This window comes from Haplochromis burtoni, unplaced genomic scaffold, assembly GCF_018398535.1.
Source record: "Haplochromis burtoni strain Fernald_Lab_line unplaced genomic scaffold, NCSU_Asbu1 Contig_245, whole genome shotgun sequence".
NCBI lineage: Eukaryota > Metazoa > Chordata > Actinopteri > Cichliformes > Cichlidae > Haplochromis > Haplochromis burtoni.
Window position 1 is genome coordinate 321,320 of NW_024582606.1, and position 17,340 is coordinate 338,659.

The 17,340-nt window shown below is 38.9% G+C and overlaps 1 protein-coding gene across 16 annotated transcripts in view; it reads left to right on the plus strand.

The window, feature by feature from the left end:
• Positions 1-3,586: 3,586 nt before the first annotated feature.
• The window catches only part of foxp1b (forkhead box P1b), a 145,707-nt gene continuing 131,953 nt past the window's right edge, over positions 3,587-17,340 (plus strand). For 8 of the 16 annotated variants that reach the window (XM_042227140.1, XM_005943850.3, XM_042227149.1 and 5 more), the window contains exons 1-2: positions 3,904-4,088; positions 8,023-8,098. The gene's annotated coding sequence lies outside the window, so the exon portion shown is untranslated. The other 8 variants (XM_014340590.2, XM_042227142.1, XM_042227146.1 and 5 more) reach the window with 3 other exon arrangements.

Genomic DNA, 17,340 nt, shown 5'->3' on the forward strand with positions numbered 1-17,340 from the left:
GATGTTTCTTCATTAGTGACAGTTTTCTTGCGTCCACATTTTGGCAAATCCAACACTGAACCAGTTTCACGAAACTTAGCAAGCAGTTTGCTAACTGTAGCATGGAAGATGGGTGGTCTCGTAGGGTGTCTTGCATTGAAATCTGCTGCAATGACCCGGTTACTGCGTTCACCAGATATCAACACGATTTCGATCCACTCCTCACGTGTTAACCTCTTCGGACCACATGACCCTCTTCCTATTGAAAAAACAAAAGTTGTATCCAAGATGGCCGACTTCTAAATGGCCACCATGGTCACCACCCATCTTGAGGAGTTTGCCCCCTCACATATACTAATGTGCCACAAACAGGACTTTAATATCACCAACCATTCCCATGTTATTACGGTGTATCCATATAAATGGCCCATCCTGTATATAGTAATGTCATGTGTGTGTATATATATGCCATTTTAACAGAGCATTATCTTACTAACTAACTTTCTGGCTCACAAAATTTGAAAACATATAAAGCCTGTGCAGTCTTGCCATTCATATTTTCAGAGGCAGTCTTTGGTAACCTAACCCCTGCTTCTTCTTCTTCCTTTTATTCATTTAACAGTTCTTTATAGGTCATTATCTGTACACTTCCTCCTCAAGTCCTCTTCCTTTCATCACACTTTCAGTGCTACAGCCCACGGCAGCAAGGGGAAAAACACCGTATGAAAGCCATCTGCCCCTCCCGTTTGAAATCAAGAGGAGCTCCTATTCATTTGCTTAATTACCTAATTAACAGAAAGCTAATTACTTTGTTGTGTGCACGCGTATGTGTAGAGAGGCTGTTACGTAACTGATAGTGATCCTCAATTAATTTGTAACTACACTCCATCAAGTCGGGGCCTTAATCCGCACGACACATCGCCAGCATGACACCAACAAAACAGGATAATAAATTCCGACACAGGCACATGGCTGCTGGGCTCTGCTGAGCTCATAGATCCAGTATTGACATGCAGATCAAGCCCATGAAGGAATAGAAAGCTGGGATTGTGTGTTAGATTAACGCCATAAGACTTTATAGACATTTGGATTTTTATCTTTAATTACACCAGACAATCATGTTTACAACCTTATGTTAATCAAATGAAAAGCTGCAGAAAATACAACTCAGAGTAAAGTGCAACTCCTATAGGAATTTTGTGGTGATCATGTAGTTGCATCACAACGAGAGTGCAGACACATTCAAAAGCCAGATGTGCGTGTTTTGGGTGTCAAAGTTTGAGTCTGACAGTTTAGTATTTGAACTGAAATGCAGTGTAGGCTCACAGGAGGCTCTTCATTTTAGGGCCCACAGTGACTGATCTGTCTGTGAATGCTTATAGGCTACAACAGGTAGCGCACCACAGAGACGTATACTCGCTTGTGTGAAATCTTATCTTTGGTTTTGGCCATTTGCCTGCATTTAATTGTTTTTATTTCTTCAGTTGTGAACACTTTGGTTTTAGAGGAAGGTCCCGACATTATAGTTAAACACATAAATCCTGCTAGTTTGGATTCAGGAGACACCCTCTCTGCTTTTAAGATTAGGCTTAAAGCTTTCCTTTTTGATAAATCATGTAGTTAGTCCTGCTTTCTTCCCCTCATCCCCAACCGTCATGCAGATGGTTGCCCTTCCCTGAGCCTAGTTCTGCTGTTGTTTTTTTCCTGTTTAAAAGAGATTCTTCCAATTGCTTGCTCATAGGGGGTCATCTGATTGTTGGGGTTTTCTCTCTATCATTGTAGTGTCTCTGCCTCCGTGATTTGGTTCTATACCAATGAAACTGAATTAAAATGAATTGAAATAAACTGCTCAAAGGACAGCTGTCTTGTGCTCTGGCCTTGAAGGGCTGTAAATTTATACAACACCCACGAGCTACATGCTATAATACATACACTGTAAACAAAGCATTTTTAGAACATCATCTTTTTTCTATAACTTGCACTTGTACACTTTACTGATACAGTTTATTTAATAAAAACTAAACACAAAACACAAACAAAATTGGGATCTTATTTTACTCTCTTTAACTCTTTTATTTTAAAAATGAAACCTGTTTGTTTTTCTTTTTTAATGTTTAAAGCCTTTACAGACCTAGTTTATGTGAAGCATTTCAAGAGACAACAGGAAGTAGTTGGTAATGCTGTATTTTCCTGTTTGTTACTGTCACTATGAAGTAACAGGGACAATGTCAGCTCACTGTGACTTTTGGTGCACTGCTGATGGTGTCAGAGGTAACTGCAGCAGGGCAGAAGATCGCCTGACAGTCTCTCAGTAACATAAGAAATAAGAAATCTGACATTTAGGTGCAGAACTGTAGACAGCAGCCTCCTGCAGGCAACACAGAAATATTATTAGGATCATGGCACAGTGTTTTTATTTGTGTGGAATAATCAGTGTTTGGTGCCAAGTCAGTGAGCAGTATATGTATTACGCTCAGTGACAGACACCAGACTCCAGTGAGTGAATCGCAGGAAAACTTACCAGGCAAAAAACATATATAAAAATCTTTATCATCATTAGTAATGGTATATTAAAGGTTTAAATGCTATATTATTTTAAATACCAGTGCAATGGGATGCTTCAAACTTACAAAGTTTATGCCAAGACTTAAATAACAAAACAAAAAAGCATATATTAATGGATTATGAATATCAGAGAAGCTTGTGGATATGAAATTGTGCATGTTTTGTTAGAGGGATTGATTATATGAAGTCAAATATCAATAATCTCAAAATGCGAGTGTTTGTTCAGTGGAAATATTAGAGTAATTCGTCTCATGACAGTGTGCTACCAGAGGGTGGCGCTCTCTACTAAGAAACAGTCTCTCATCAGAGGTCCATCAGCAGCGCTCAGCTCTGATGCAGCCATGATAAATGCAATGTCCTTTACAGTGAAGTGAGCTGTGCTTCTCCAATATTGATCAAGGCCAAAAAAGAGGAATGAATCAAAGAAATTCAGAGTATTTTCTGAGGGCACATTAATGCTGCCTTACACTCAGCGTTAACTGGACACTTAAACCTTCCCAGTCTCTTCTCCAGGACATTTGAGTTGTGGTTGCATTTGTATAATTGCTTTTGTGTAAGAGTGAGCAAAACTTTTAAACCAGAACAGTTACTCCAACCAGTGAAACAACTTTGTTGAAATGTAGGTGTGCTGACATTCCCTTTAAAACACCCAGAGGAGCTGGCTTACATGTTAGAAAATGATATGCAGCCCATACTGAAAAGAACCTGGACTTTGATTATCTATACTGTCTGTACTGCCCACCACCACCATCAATGCTTAAAATTCCTCAAAGCTGGAGATTAAAACATATATGATGAGTATGTCAAAGCATTTATCTCTTTTTTATTAAGTGAGGCTTTGGAAGAGTTATGATGAACCATAGATCAGAAAAAATAATAGTAAAATAATAATTTAAAAAAAAGACAGGAGAGTTTTTCTGAAATAATAGAAGTTCATTCAGCCTCAGTTATAATTAGTGAGCTTAGAGATTTTAGCTTTTCTGACAGCCCCCTCTCTCCTGTCACATTTTCAGCTAAAACTAATGCATATCATTACATTTCCCCATAGAAAGGACCTACTAAGTGCTACTAAGTGCTACTGAAATGTACTTGTGACTATGATGTTAGGATCTGCAATGCAATGAACGTTGTTTACCTCAGGTGGATATGACGTCACGGATTTGGAAGATCAAAACAACAACATCCAAATCAGCGATTCTTCCTTTTTTTTCCTCCTTCTTTTCACAGCGTGTTAAAATCTAATAAGAACATTAAGCAAGGAGCTCGTGCCTTTTCCTGCGAGAAAGACTGGCAGGCAGCGAGTGTGAAACTCCACATTTCGCTTTATTTCGACGCCCTCGGTAAGATTATCTTTTAAGTTACTTAGTTAGTTCCCCCCCTCCACCTCCCGGGCGGAGTAATATTCACTGTTTACTGTGTGATTTGTTGTTGCACGCATTCTCGGTACACAAGCTCGCGTGCACGGCTTCGTTATCTCATACTAGCGAATCGGTACCCTCCGCGTGCGCCCTGTTAGCTGCTGTAAAGCGTTTTTTTCCGTTCTGGTAAGTTTCACTACTATTCTAATGTTAACGTTAGCTTTGCTGTTTCGTGTCTAGATACCTGCTGCGGCTGCTGCAGCTGCACTCGGATACTCGCACCGAGTTTGTCTCGGTTTTGTCTTGCTGTTTGCCGAATTGTTACAAATAGCGAAATAAATATACACCTGTATTATTATAACGTTGGGCGATAGGTAGCGCCGTTTTAATGCAGCTGTACCGAGCGGCTTTTACAAGAATATCTTTACGACTCTATATTTACCCTCTGCTTTTTTGTTCTTTTTCTTTTTTGGGAAAAGTTGGGTTTCTAACTTAGTTGAGGCTACTCGTGAGACCCCGGGGGGAAATGCACCTCTCGTCCAAAAAGTATTTTCAAAATGAATGCTACATGTTTATAACGTGCTGCTTAGCAATGGCCGCTAACAGACCGTAATTACCACGCTACATATTAAGGATGCGCTGTAAAAGTTGTTTTTTTTTGTTGTTAAACTTTACACGGTGAAGGGGAAGTTTTGAGTGCCGTGATTTCTTTGGAGTGAAACCAGGGATGGAGCTTTTCCCCCACGTGTTAGCTGTGCTCCAAACTCAGAAAGACCGGAGGAAGTCAGAAGTGTAGCAAGTCCTCAACTTTGAAAGTTATCATTACTTTTATTTAGCTGTCCATCAGTTGCGTTATTCAAGCGTGTTCTGTCGGTGTGGCTTCCCTGCTCAGCGGTAAGGCTGTGTACCCAACACAAGTAAAAGCGGATATTCATTTCGTAACGTTTCATTAGCACAAAGGAATTACGGAGTTAATTCCTAATTATGGCTGTGGTAACGTAAAATAGCGCTTTGAAAGTGTTAAACGTTATATATTTCAACTTTTATAGTGGTTTGCACAGGATGTGAGACAATGGTTGTGTTGAATAAGATGTGCTGTGGGTTACAGTTGAACATTTTCATAAATGTAAATTGGCTGGAGCTGCGATCACTGTACGGAAAATGGAGATTGTTTTGTTTGTTAATTTAATATTTGCAGATCAAGTTGTTGCAATAGTGTAGTTAAACTTTTTTTTAACTAATAGACAGTAACATTATTATTTGTGCAAAGGAATGTTGTACAGCACTGTAGCATTTAAGCTCACCTATTGCAAACACGTTAAAACATTTTTTAAAAATTATTTTAACGTGTATTTTTTAAAAGGGGTCTTACAGGCAAATAAGCACTATTTACAAATACAGTGGATAACTAATAAACAAATTATCTGATACACTCAGTCTGTATTAATTTTTAATATTAGGCAGAATTAAAATAGTGCCAAAAATTATTATATATTTTTTTAATAACTAAAGTAAATAAATATAAATAAATAAAGTCTTGCCCTAATGTTTCATACAGTAAGATTGCAGATGGCAACTAAAACTATCTGAAATTTTACAAAAGGGAAACTGCAGCTTTAACAACTATTGCTGGCAGTGCTCCCTCCTTCTTGGTCTTTGGATTAGTCATTGTCTGAGGGGAAAAAAACACTTTTTTGTAGGAGAAGTAAAGTAAACAGCCTCCAACAAGCGAACCTTGACAACCCAGATTAAGGAAAACATTGGAGATCAAACAGTGCTGCTGCTGGGCTGTTGTCATGAGCTGCCTGAGAGAGAGCTGCAGACTATTTGAACAGGCACTGGGGTTTGTGTGCTCACTTATGCAGAAATGGACCTTCGCAAATGCTGACCCAGGTTTCCAAAAAAAAAAAGAAAAAAAAAAAGGAAAAACTCAGGATGAACTTTCTTTGCAACTTTTCCAGGGCCTGCTGTTTGACACGGCTATTACATACAGACGTTCAACCTTCTGCTGTTTCTGATGGGAACGACCTAAGTGTGTCCCCCACGCCTCCGTCTACAAATGAGAAAGACTGTACTTTCCTGCTCCGTACTGAAACTGAATAAATTGAGTTGGCGAGGGGGATTTTAAAAAAATAGCTTGAAATTTGAGGAAGAGCAGCTTTATGCATTGTAATGACGCAAGATGCTTAACACACCAATCTGTGATTTTGTATAATTTAGAAAGCCCTTGTTACTAGTTTGGCCTCTTCAGGCTTGGGTAAGGCTCTTCTTTGTAGAGAGCCGAGGTTCAACTGGTAAGAAAGTAATCAGTCACTCATGCATTCAGTGCGAGGACTCCCATCCCTGAGTGGAGCGGCCCTCTCTTTCATCTGACGGCTCAGTATTTGTGAACACACATTGAAATACCCTGTGCTGGGTACAGAGGGGCTGTAAACTGACTGTGCACCCGAGCTCGCAGCTGAATGATAAGGAGAGTTATTTTCGGGTCCAGTGTGGGAATAAGGTTCTGCTTTCACTATATTGTTTCCTTCAGATTTATTTGCCTGCTTCACCCCTCATTTGATTGCAGATTACAAGACGCCCTCAAAACCAGTTGCTCGAAACCTTTTTTTTTCTTCCACAAACCAAGACAAGTGACAGATGAATAAAAGGGAATTTTCTGGTAAATGAATTTGTCGTGTGATTTTTGCATGTTTGATTCACACGACACAAAAGGGGGAGAAGAGTACCGGCAATATGAATATGAGTGTAGCATGCTCATTAATGCTGTGTTACATGAATGGATAACAAAGGAAAGCAGAACAATATTTCCAGGGTAAAGGTTAGTGTGTCCCGGCCCCTGTGGCGCGGCCCCTGGCAGACTGTTCTCTGTGACAGCAAAGGCGATTGGTCAGAGAGTGGACAGCTTCAGGTGAGCTCTGCGCAGCTCCTCGGTCTCTATGGAGACTGCCAAAACGCTCAGGATGGCTATTAACTTGGGCAGCCATTAATTACTGTCTTCTACTGTCATCTGTCCTTAATAAAGGCAGGGATGCTGACAAAAAAATGTCATCCGCCTGCATGGGAGGAGAGAGAGCATGCAATTACAATCAATTAACTTGAGTTACAAAATGAATTTACTACTGGTGTTGTGTTTTAGGAATACAGTGCAACATTGGAGCACGGCCTGTTTATTGCTGGGAAATAAATTATGCTTGAGCTGTTTAAATATATAAGAATATTTACTTTATCCTCTATGGTGTTTTTACATTGGATTTCAAAATAAAATGTATTTATTTTAATCACATAAGAGAAAGCAAACAGGAACAAACAATTTAAGAGAAGGGACACTGGTGTTTTTAGGAGTGCAGCGGAACCCATCCACATCTATATATTTTTAGTAAATAATCAAAATATTCCAAATTTAGCTAGTTATAAATAAGTGAATAGACAGTGTTATGAATTGTTGCTGGTAGACTTATACGAATATCCAAACAGTTTAATATGATAATTGTGCTCTTATTCCTACGAGTCCATGTTTTTCTCTCGAGCTACAATGCAGTAGCTTAAAAATCAGAATTTCCTCTGTAATACAACACCACAGAAGGTTTGGGGAACGATGCAGGTAAGCTACAAACATTTTGGTCCAGACATGAGGGGCTCAGACATATGCTGCAAGCTGTGCTCAGCTGCCAGGCTGAACCTCAGCACCTGTTTCTATCAGCTGTCCAGTCTGTGTGTGTGTTTATGATGTTGCACGGTTGGGCTGATAATATCATTTTTTAGGGATTTTTCTCCAAAATGTATTGATAATCATTCACACAGATTAACTCACATTTTCGGCTGAATTTAATCAGGCTTTTTTTTTGTGTGTGTCAATGAACCGTATTTCTGCAACATCCCGGTTTGTTTTGCTCACAGATTCACTCACACATTACTCAGTAGCTGTGACCTGAACATCAGTGTAACATTATGATAGAAATATGTTTATTATTAATATTTGCCAGTGTAATAACAACATAATAGCGTATTTGTTTTATACACTACCTAAAGATGTACCACATATGTGTGTGTTTTGAGTGTATATAGGTTGTTTACTCACCCCCTAGATAATAACGTGCTGTTCTGTTTGTCATTCCAGGACAACATGGACAGGAAGTGAAGCCAGCTCTGAGAATAATCTAAAGCCACTTGTGACAGTTTGTGACATCAGAACTGTAAGTGGTTCTCAACTCTGTTAAAACTTCCATAGTTTATGTAGACACTGACTTATGTTTGAAGCCTCTCTCTGTGTGTGATTTGTCTCGCAGATAAGTATTTTTTCCTTACAGTGTGAAGTGGTGTAGACACTAACGTTTGTTGCTTTGCTTGTCACTGCAGAAAAAAAGATAAAACCGTAATCACAGATGAACTAATTTAATGTTTGGATAGAATATCAGGAAAATCCTGACGTCAAAACCTGACTCAACCATCAATGACAGCAATATGATCTAAGTTACTATGCCATATATCAGCAGCAGTGAATCAGGTGCAAGCAGAGAGCTAAAGTAGCATCGAAGAAGCTAACAGGAAAATCTCAGCAGTTTGCGGGGTTTTCACGCTAGTTATGTCAATAGATTTCATGGCTATGTTTGCCAAAATTTGAAGATAACCTGCAAACTGTGGTCAACTGAAAAACTGCAGTGATGCTTTCTTTCTCTTGGTCTCTCTCAGTGTTTTTATGTTTTGTGTTTACTGCACTTGTGGTAACATTAAGTGTTGTTGCCAGCTCTTTTAATATTTTTCACTTCATTCGTATCCTCTCTCCACTCCATGTAAACGTGTGTGTGTGTGTGTGAGAGGAACAGTAAAATAAAGTGCACTCAGACTGAGTGGAGGAAAGGTGAAACTACACTACTATACATGACCGTAAATAACAGCTGCCTACACTGAAGTGAGATTAAACTAGTGCAAATGAATTCGATGATTAAGATGAATACGATTTCTAAACTTTGTATTTGTTTTTTTCTCTTTAAAGTCGGTAAAATTGATGTATTTATTTGTTACTTTTTATTTTACCAGGTTTGGAAAGCAGTGTCTGAGCCAAGACCAATGTTGTCTTATACAGTCCCACTCTGTTTCTCACAGTGAGGAATGCATCTTATTTACACCTAACCACCAACGGTGTTAAATTAGGACATGGTATAATGGAAAAAAAGGTGATTTGGTGCATCCCTAATGGTTACTGTTGAGATAAAAGGGTCAGCTGTGTTGTAATTCCAGAGCTCATATGATGCAGGGTGTTAAAAAGTCAGCCAGTGTCACTGGTGTAGGAATTGTGATATTTATCTAACGTAGACGTGACTCAATACAATGTGAAAAATCATAATCCAAAAATTGTAATAAAAAAAGGCAAAAAAAAATGTTTTCAATATGTCAGTGGCAACTTGTGTGGTTTAGTATCTTTAAGCTGACTTCACTAGAATCCGTTTTCTAGTTGAGCCATGTGGTTAGATCTGCGATGTAGTTTGTCTGTTCGTGAAGAGTTTGATTCTTGTGTTGCCACGCTGTAATTTTCACTTTTTATCTTTGGTGGCTTTTCATGCTATGGCACAGATTTCTCTGTTCATGCAGAAGAAAAGGAGACTTTACTTGAATCGCACTGTGTAAATCTTAAAACCTATCCAAAGCTGGATCTCTAGCACTTCAAAATACAAGCTTTCAGGGCTTGCTTGTAGATTAGATCAATACTATGGTATGTGGGAATAAGAGTAGCAAAACTGACATTTATTGATAGGAAAATGTCACAGACTACTATTTAAGCCTCTGTAAGTATAGTAGGGATATGAAAAAATAAAATAATAAAAATATAAAATGAGGTTGCAGGAGAAATTTTTTTAGGGCCTCATCTTTGACTTCTTTGCTGTGTTTTCACTTGCCAGTCCAAGCGTAATAAGAAACATAACATGGCAGAGCCTGCTCTTCCATCATCATTGCTGGGTGGAAAGTTGGTGTGCTTTGATCATGTCTTTTGGGCGCATCACTCCGGCTTAGCCTGCTGCTCGCTATGTGATAAGCCATCAGAGTACTCAGATCTGAGCCGGCAGCTCCGTGGGCTTGAGGAGAGACAGGAGAGAGTAATGGAGATGAGGAAAGAGCAGCAATGCAAATTTTGTTGACAGACTGTTGCTGCAGCTGTTCTCCTTGCCTTTGAATTCGACAATGTTACTGTCCCACTTCACTCATCTGTGAAGAAAAGGCCACATTTCATTTTTAAGTCCATTCTCAGTCAACAGCACCATCACAAGCTGTATTTTTTCACCCTGTTTGTAATTAAAAATACCTTTAATTAGAGTCTCATACTAGTTGTAAACACGTGTGATTTAATTATTTCACAAACTGCTATGCTCAGATGTACTGTAAGTGCAGTTAACAGATACAAGTTCACTTTGATGTTGAATGCTACCCCTTTCTCTCTGCTTTCCTCTGTTTCTGCATAAAACATCATTTTGTACCCCCATTATGAAACGGCGCTCCTAATTGACGGGTTGTTGCTTGTTTATTTGATATATATTTACCAGCTGGGAGGTAATTGGGAAGCAGTAATTACCCAAGATGCAGTGCAGCGCTTAAGCAAAGGTGCTACCATGCTGATGAGTCTGGAGCACAGATGAAAGTATGCAGGTTACTATTATCATCCTAGCAAGCTGTTTAAACACTTGACAGCTGAGAGCAGAGATGGCTAATTGGGCCTGTGTCCCTTATACAGCCTCATTGTTTACTATGATGATGTACAGTGTGAGATCAAACACACGATACTTTCATCTTTTTTTGTACAATTGTTAATGGCATACCTTAGGAGATAATAGCGACAATAAAAGGCCAGTGGACGTAAGGGCCTTATGGATCCGTAGTCCATCGGGATGATGTAGCTCTCTCACTGATAATGGCCTTGTTAACTGAGATTCATTACTTCTTCATTCAGAGTCCCCTGGATATTGAGGAAGAGTGTTCTCAAACTATTGTTTTTGCTTCGGTGAAGTCATTCTGATGTGGTTTTGTGAGCTATTCATGGAAAGCGGTGACGGTATCTTCCCTGACTCCTGATGATTCAGTTGACCTGAGACTGGGGCGGCGCGGGTGGTATTTGACTTTTCTTTTGCTACTCAATTCCACTTTCACACCGAGTCTCGCTTTCTCTCTCTCTCAAACACACAGACTTTCTTTCAGTCTCCAGTTCACTCCCTCTGACAGTTCGAAACTCTCACCTTGTTTGTGTGCAGGCTGCTGTTGTTTGGTAGCCCGCTCTCCCAGTAGATCCTCAGATGTTGTTGTTGTTTGCCTGTATTGGTTGGAGTGTGTGACTTGCATTTGCCTGGCCTCCTTGGAGGGAGTTTGTTTTTGTTCTCAGTGTTGTAAACAGGGTGGGGCTCCATTCCCAAACCACTCAGTTGGAGATGGTTATTTTCACAGGAGTTATTTCTTTAATCATTTTGGTCAATAGATTAGCCAGGGCTGGAATTATGTGTTGAAGCAGATAATGTGGATAGCCATTTGCTGCATGTGCTGACTAGATAAACACTGTTGTTTTTGTGATTAAAGTAGTTTTGTTGATATCGCTAACTTTGGTAGTACTGGATGATATTTTTTTATGCATCATTCCTTTTTTTTTTGGTAAACAAAGCAAAGTTACACAAAGTTACATTTTACCACAGTATAGTGTCTTCAGATGATACTGTCACAAATGAATTTAGACAAATTGAATGAAGTCTACACCCAGTTTTTTAAAATAACGTTAATTGTAATAAAATAATTTACATTTAAATGACTAAGATATGAATAGCAAGATAATAATGAAAAATTTAAAAGGAGATTGTGGGAAAACAGTGTATAATTTCCTATTTAATATTTCCATTGTGTGCGACAGTATTTGCCAGTTTCAAGTAGTTACTCGTTTTTTTAAACCAGAAAAAAGATTTACGTTATTTTCAGCTGTTGTTTCATTGAGGGGTTTTTTTCAATAATATTTTAAATACCAAAAAGCCACAATGAACTCAAGTCCCAGCCACGTCCACAAAGCAATTATTATTAATTTCATTGTAACCAATTGGCGAAACATGTCTGAGTTTGGCGTTTCTTCAAAATGCAAGTTTGCAATTTACACAAAGTTGCTGAATTGCGGTGGGAAACAAAAAATCAGACGTTGACACTCCTACAGCCACAGTTGTTTTGAAATAATTTTAGTCTCATATTTGACTTGTTCTAGACTCCCAGTCTGTATAATATTTCCGGGTTTGTGTTTATCAGGTGTAAAGTTGAGATCCACAGAGATCCTTGTCAGGTATGATACATTTGTGGCTTTCACAGAGCGGCTCAGCATCAGAGGTTGCAAACGTGTGTAAAGTCCCTTTTCGATGGGAGGCGGCAACCGCAGTGGCTGTCGGTTATCCTGCAAAAAGTAATCAAATGGCAGCAAACAAAGCAGTGCACTAACAACCTGTAATAGCGTTACACACAGCAAGTGGCACAGTAAAATGGAACGGAGGTGAACTTGGTCAAATCTGTACCCTAAAATCTGAATGCAGTGCTTTGTCACCCTGCAGTGTCAATACTGCACAGTTACTATCAGAGTTGTTAATCCTGAGACGAATGCTACAGTACTGTTATATCATCATGTAAGTCTAAACATTTCGTTGATTTGTTTAGTATGTGGGGGTGACACTAATAGCGTTTCATGAAATTGGTGTCATGAAATTAGCTGTTGATCTATTCATATGCTGGTTTTATTTCTCCTGTAGCAGTTTGTTCAGGTATATAATTTATGGAACAGAGCTCTCTTAATAAAATTAAACAAAATATAGTAATGTAGTTTAAATAATGTACTTTTATTGTACCTTCAGTGCTGTCTGAATCGTGTAGAAGCTGCTGTAGCAGCATGTCAACGGCAGTATTTCTCTGTTTCCTAAGACCAGTCGGCTTTCTCTCTTGACAGTAAGCGTGCACGTGCACATTGTGCTCAGGTGACATAACAGCACGCTAGAACAACAGGCACATAGCTCATTTGTAAAACGTGACCTGTGAACAAAATGAGTGTTTACGGTGGCAAGAAAAAGACAGCAGCAAAAAGTAGTTGTAAAAAAAGGCAGACCTTAGCGATCAGCTTCTTTACAAGATTTACATAAGCTCTTAAATATCTCTCATAAATGTGCAATTGCAGTTGATGTGAATGGGGACTTGGGTAATGCAGCTGGTCTAAAAAAAGATGGAGACAGAACAAGAGAATGAGTGGGTGAGTCACAGAGAGAAACTAAACTAGAACTGAAACCTATTTGTTGCTTATTTTGTTCCAGGTAGTAGAGTTAAAAGCATGAGAAAAAGTCTAATTGTGTACTTAAGGAGTGATGTGAACAGCACGTCACTTTCAGGTCGCAGTCTCTGCAAAAAGTGACGCTGGGAACGCGAAAGGCTGACTTTGTGTTTATAGTGACTTATGTACCGGTCAAGCTTACAACACATTGAAACAGTGCATAAAAAAGCAACCAAATTCTTTTCCCATGCCAGGTTTCCTACCAGACAAACAAACAAAAACAAAACACACACACACGTATGTATTATTCATTTCACTGTATATACCTTTAATACTTTTGATAGAATCACTGAACGTATTTGGATAATTTCCTTAACTTTGGACTCGAGGCTGTAAATGACTGAATTTTGGAATTCAGAAATCAAAAGTCGAGGCCTCTCGAAACTAATGCCTCGTCATAACTCAAGAAGTCATATGCTGAGAATTTCACACAGAGTTTTTAACTTGAATTGATGTCCTTTCAACTTCCCGTTCTGCAAAAACACTTTCTGGCAACTTTTTTTTCAACAGGAATAGAAGGGGGAATTGTAACCATAATTCACATCTGTTGTGCTACTAAAACCACCTACACAAGGTGGGCTTGTGATTGGTTTTGTTTCTCTATTTATTTGTTTTTCTATTTTTAGCGTGATTACTCAAAAGGCTATGGATGGATGTGAGCTTAACCTGACTGTAGCAGTGATTCTGTTTTGCATCCGTATCTGTACTCTTGATCATTTCATTTCATACTTTTTGAAACACTCGTCAAATCAAAATTAGAAAAGTAGGTGAAAATCATCTACATGTACTCTAGAAAATATTATAAAGGAATTCTAGATATTCTTTTGGGTCCAGGGTCTCACACAAGTCGTGCTTTTCTGCAGTGTGTGAAAACTGACTAAAAGTCCAGACATTGTGAAATGTAAGACTAATAAGAGCGATACTGGCAAAAGACATCAAAGTACATTCAGTGTCATGCTCCATGGTTGCTTTCCCTCTAGCTCACAGCTGGTACAATTTACATTTTATAGTTTACAGCCTTTTGTCTAAAAATTTCTGCACCTGTTGTAAATGCTGTAAATGTAACTTAAGCAATTAGCTGTTTTGAGTTATTGGATATTTTTCTGAAAGCCTTTTCATGTTGTGCATAAGGGGTGCATGATGTACAAGGTTTTAATGTGTTGACCGATCAATTTCTCACACTGAAAACAACTCATAGTGAGAAATGAGTAAATCAATCTTTTCATATCCTGCTACAGAGAGGAGCCGGGCCAGGCTTTTGAGTGCATTTCTGTGTACTTTATATGCAATTGTATGCCGAGATTGAAGGGCTAATTCAAAGAATTTTAATCACTCTGACAAACCCTCTTGCAGTGTCATCTTTTTTGCAAATGCCCTATAAAATGAATAGATGAGCAGTCTCTTTTTAGAGCATAATGGCTGCATTAGAATATGAGATGGATAGTAGATGAAAATTCTCAATCCTACATCTACGCTTTCTCTTTCACTCAGTCACTCTGATCTCTTTTATCAATAGTGATCCTGTTTAAAAGACCTTCCAGGGCACAGTGAAGTGTTTAGTTCAACCTCACATAGACAGAGCAATGGAAAAAGCAGAGGTGAGAACAATTTGAGCAATAAATTTTAGAATCACTGATGCAGGATTGACTGTTTCAGTACAGGATTAGCTAATGCATGATTTCATGCTCTAGAAGCAATAATAGATTTGTTTTGTTTTTGCCTTCAAATCCCTCCACCTTCATTGATTGCAACGCCACACCCTCCTACCAGTGACCATCATAGTGACAGCTTTTTTTCCACCAAGTGAGCTCATGCCATTGGAGACTGTGAGTTGTTCTCATCAGGGTCAACCACATAATGCCAGTCAATATGTAAACAATGGTGGAGACAGTTTCTCATAGTCTAACTGACATTTTCTTGGCTGATGATTCATCTGAAGATGTCATCTCACAAAGTGTTTTCAGGGTGCTCTGTACTTAGAGAATGAATATTTCACTCCGTGATCTCTGTTCACCGCATTCACTGCCATATGCAGCGTATGTTAGTATCACAGGCTGTTCACGGCAATTGACTTCTTGTCTGGACTCTGGTCCACTGTATTCCTGACATCAGAACAGAAGTTCTTGTCTAAACAAACTATTATTGCTGACAGAATGGACCTATTTATTTTTATTTTTCATTTTTACTGTAAACTTTCCAGTCCCTAAAACACAAGCAAAACCCCTGAAGAAATGGAGTGAACATCAGAAGTGGCTCTGATCATGTCCAAACAAACCCTGAATCTCTAAAGATAACAGATAAAACGTTGTTTAATTTGTTCTCCACTGCTTTTTAAATACGATATTTCCTTCTCTAATTGGTGATATGCACAGATTTGAGCATTTAATTGCAATAGATGCACTATTTTCCTGTGACAGCCTACAGTAAAAAGAGTGAAAACACCCGTAAAATGAGTTTCAAAGCACTCCTCCAGCATCATCTAAAATGTTTATTCATACTGAATAGATATCAGCATGTGTCGTTGAATGTGTCAGCTGACAAATGATGAGAAACTTTAGTTTAGAGCTGCCAGAAATAAATATATTTCTATTTGATTTTTTAAACACACAAATAAAACCACAAGGGTAAATGAGTATTCACCTCAAATTATTCAGTACAGGATGTTTTGGTTTGTGATGACACTTCCATTCGGTTTGCCCTGTGATTGATGTCAGAAGTCTTTCAAAACAATAATGTAGAATGCACCACCAGAATCCACCTGAACATTTTTGCAGTTAGCAAGTTGTTTTTGATCAGATGACAGATGGATGATTTTTATCAGATGGTGGCTACGTGCTACTATTGAGAGAACGATTAACAGGCGTTGTATTATTTACTAAACATTGTCGTTGTCAGTATTGGGAAATAAGAAAACATATGCAGTGATAATTCACTTACAGCCACAGAGTTGTTGTTGTTGTTGTTGCTTCACCGGTAAACGTTTTAATATGCTAATGATGTTGTGTTGAGGACACCTCCACATAAGGAGTAAACATAGGCGCCTTGTATTTTATCCTCCTTTTGTTTGTTTTTTTGCTTCTTTAGATGGTGTCAGCTAAAGGCATGTTTCTGATATAAAGAGCCCTGTTACTGAAGTTACAGGAGGCAAAGGAGTTTCCTTGCTTTCATGTTGTGAGAGTGAAACCACAGATATTTTTCTGCTTTCTCCACTCGTGCTAATGTAAATGATTTGCATGGAGTTTGTCCCTGCTGATTAAGGCTGTTTGGACTGTTCTTCTTTGGAACCATGCCAATTGAATTTTCTGCCTTCTAACACGCTTGGAGAGTGGGGAATATGGTTCTCATTGGGGCCTGAGGCTTGATCTCCTTCTAGCCTCCCCCAGTCCTTTCACATCACTCTGACAATTAGTAAGCTCGACCATTCCCAAATGACACACGTAATTAAAGAGTTGGCATTATAATTACAATATGCTTATTGTCTGTTTATGGGTTCTGTGAAGTGCATAATGCACTTGGAGATTTCTTTGGTGTAAATGGATTTAGGGCTCTTAATATACTTGGTGGCAAATGTGATTTCATGTGGTTAACATCTTGAAAAACCTCCTTTATCAGCCCGCTGACAGTTGCTCGGTTTGTCACGCATAAAACACAGTTTTGGCTGAAAGAAAAAGGTGGCACCAGAAAAAAAAAAAAAAATTTAGTCATGGGCTTTTAACAGGTACAACAGTAAATGCATGTTAAGTAAATGATGCAATTTATTTCCTTTTTCTCATTGCCAGATTGGCTGCCACGGGACCTCTGCCAGCTTTAAATAAGTGGTACACAGATGGTATTCACATGGTGCCCACTTGGTTACAAAACGGTCCCAGGGAATAAAGCCCTGCCACAACAACCATTAGGTCAGCTGGTGAGCCTGTTGCTTTTGCACTTTGTGTGTACAAATGGGTTAATGTTGTCATTGGGCCGAATTCTTTGGTTAGCACGGCTCGTTCTCCGGGCTCCAAAGTGAAATGGAAGATGCACTGGTGAAGGCTGGGATAGAGAAGTAGGAGGGAGATCCTCTCCTCTCCTCTCCTCTCCTCTCCTCTCCTCTCCTCTCCTCTCCTCTCCTCT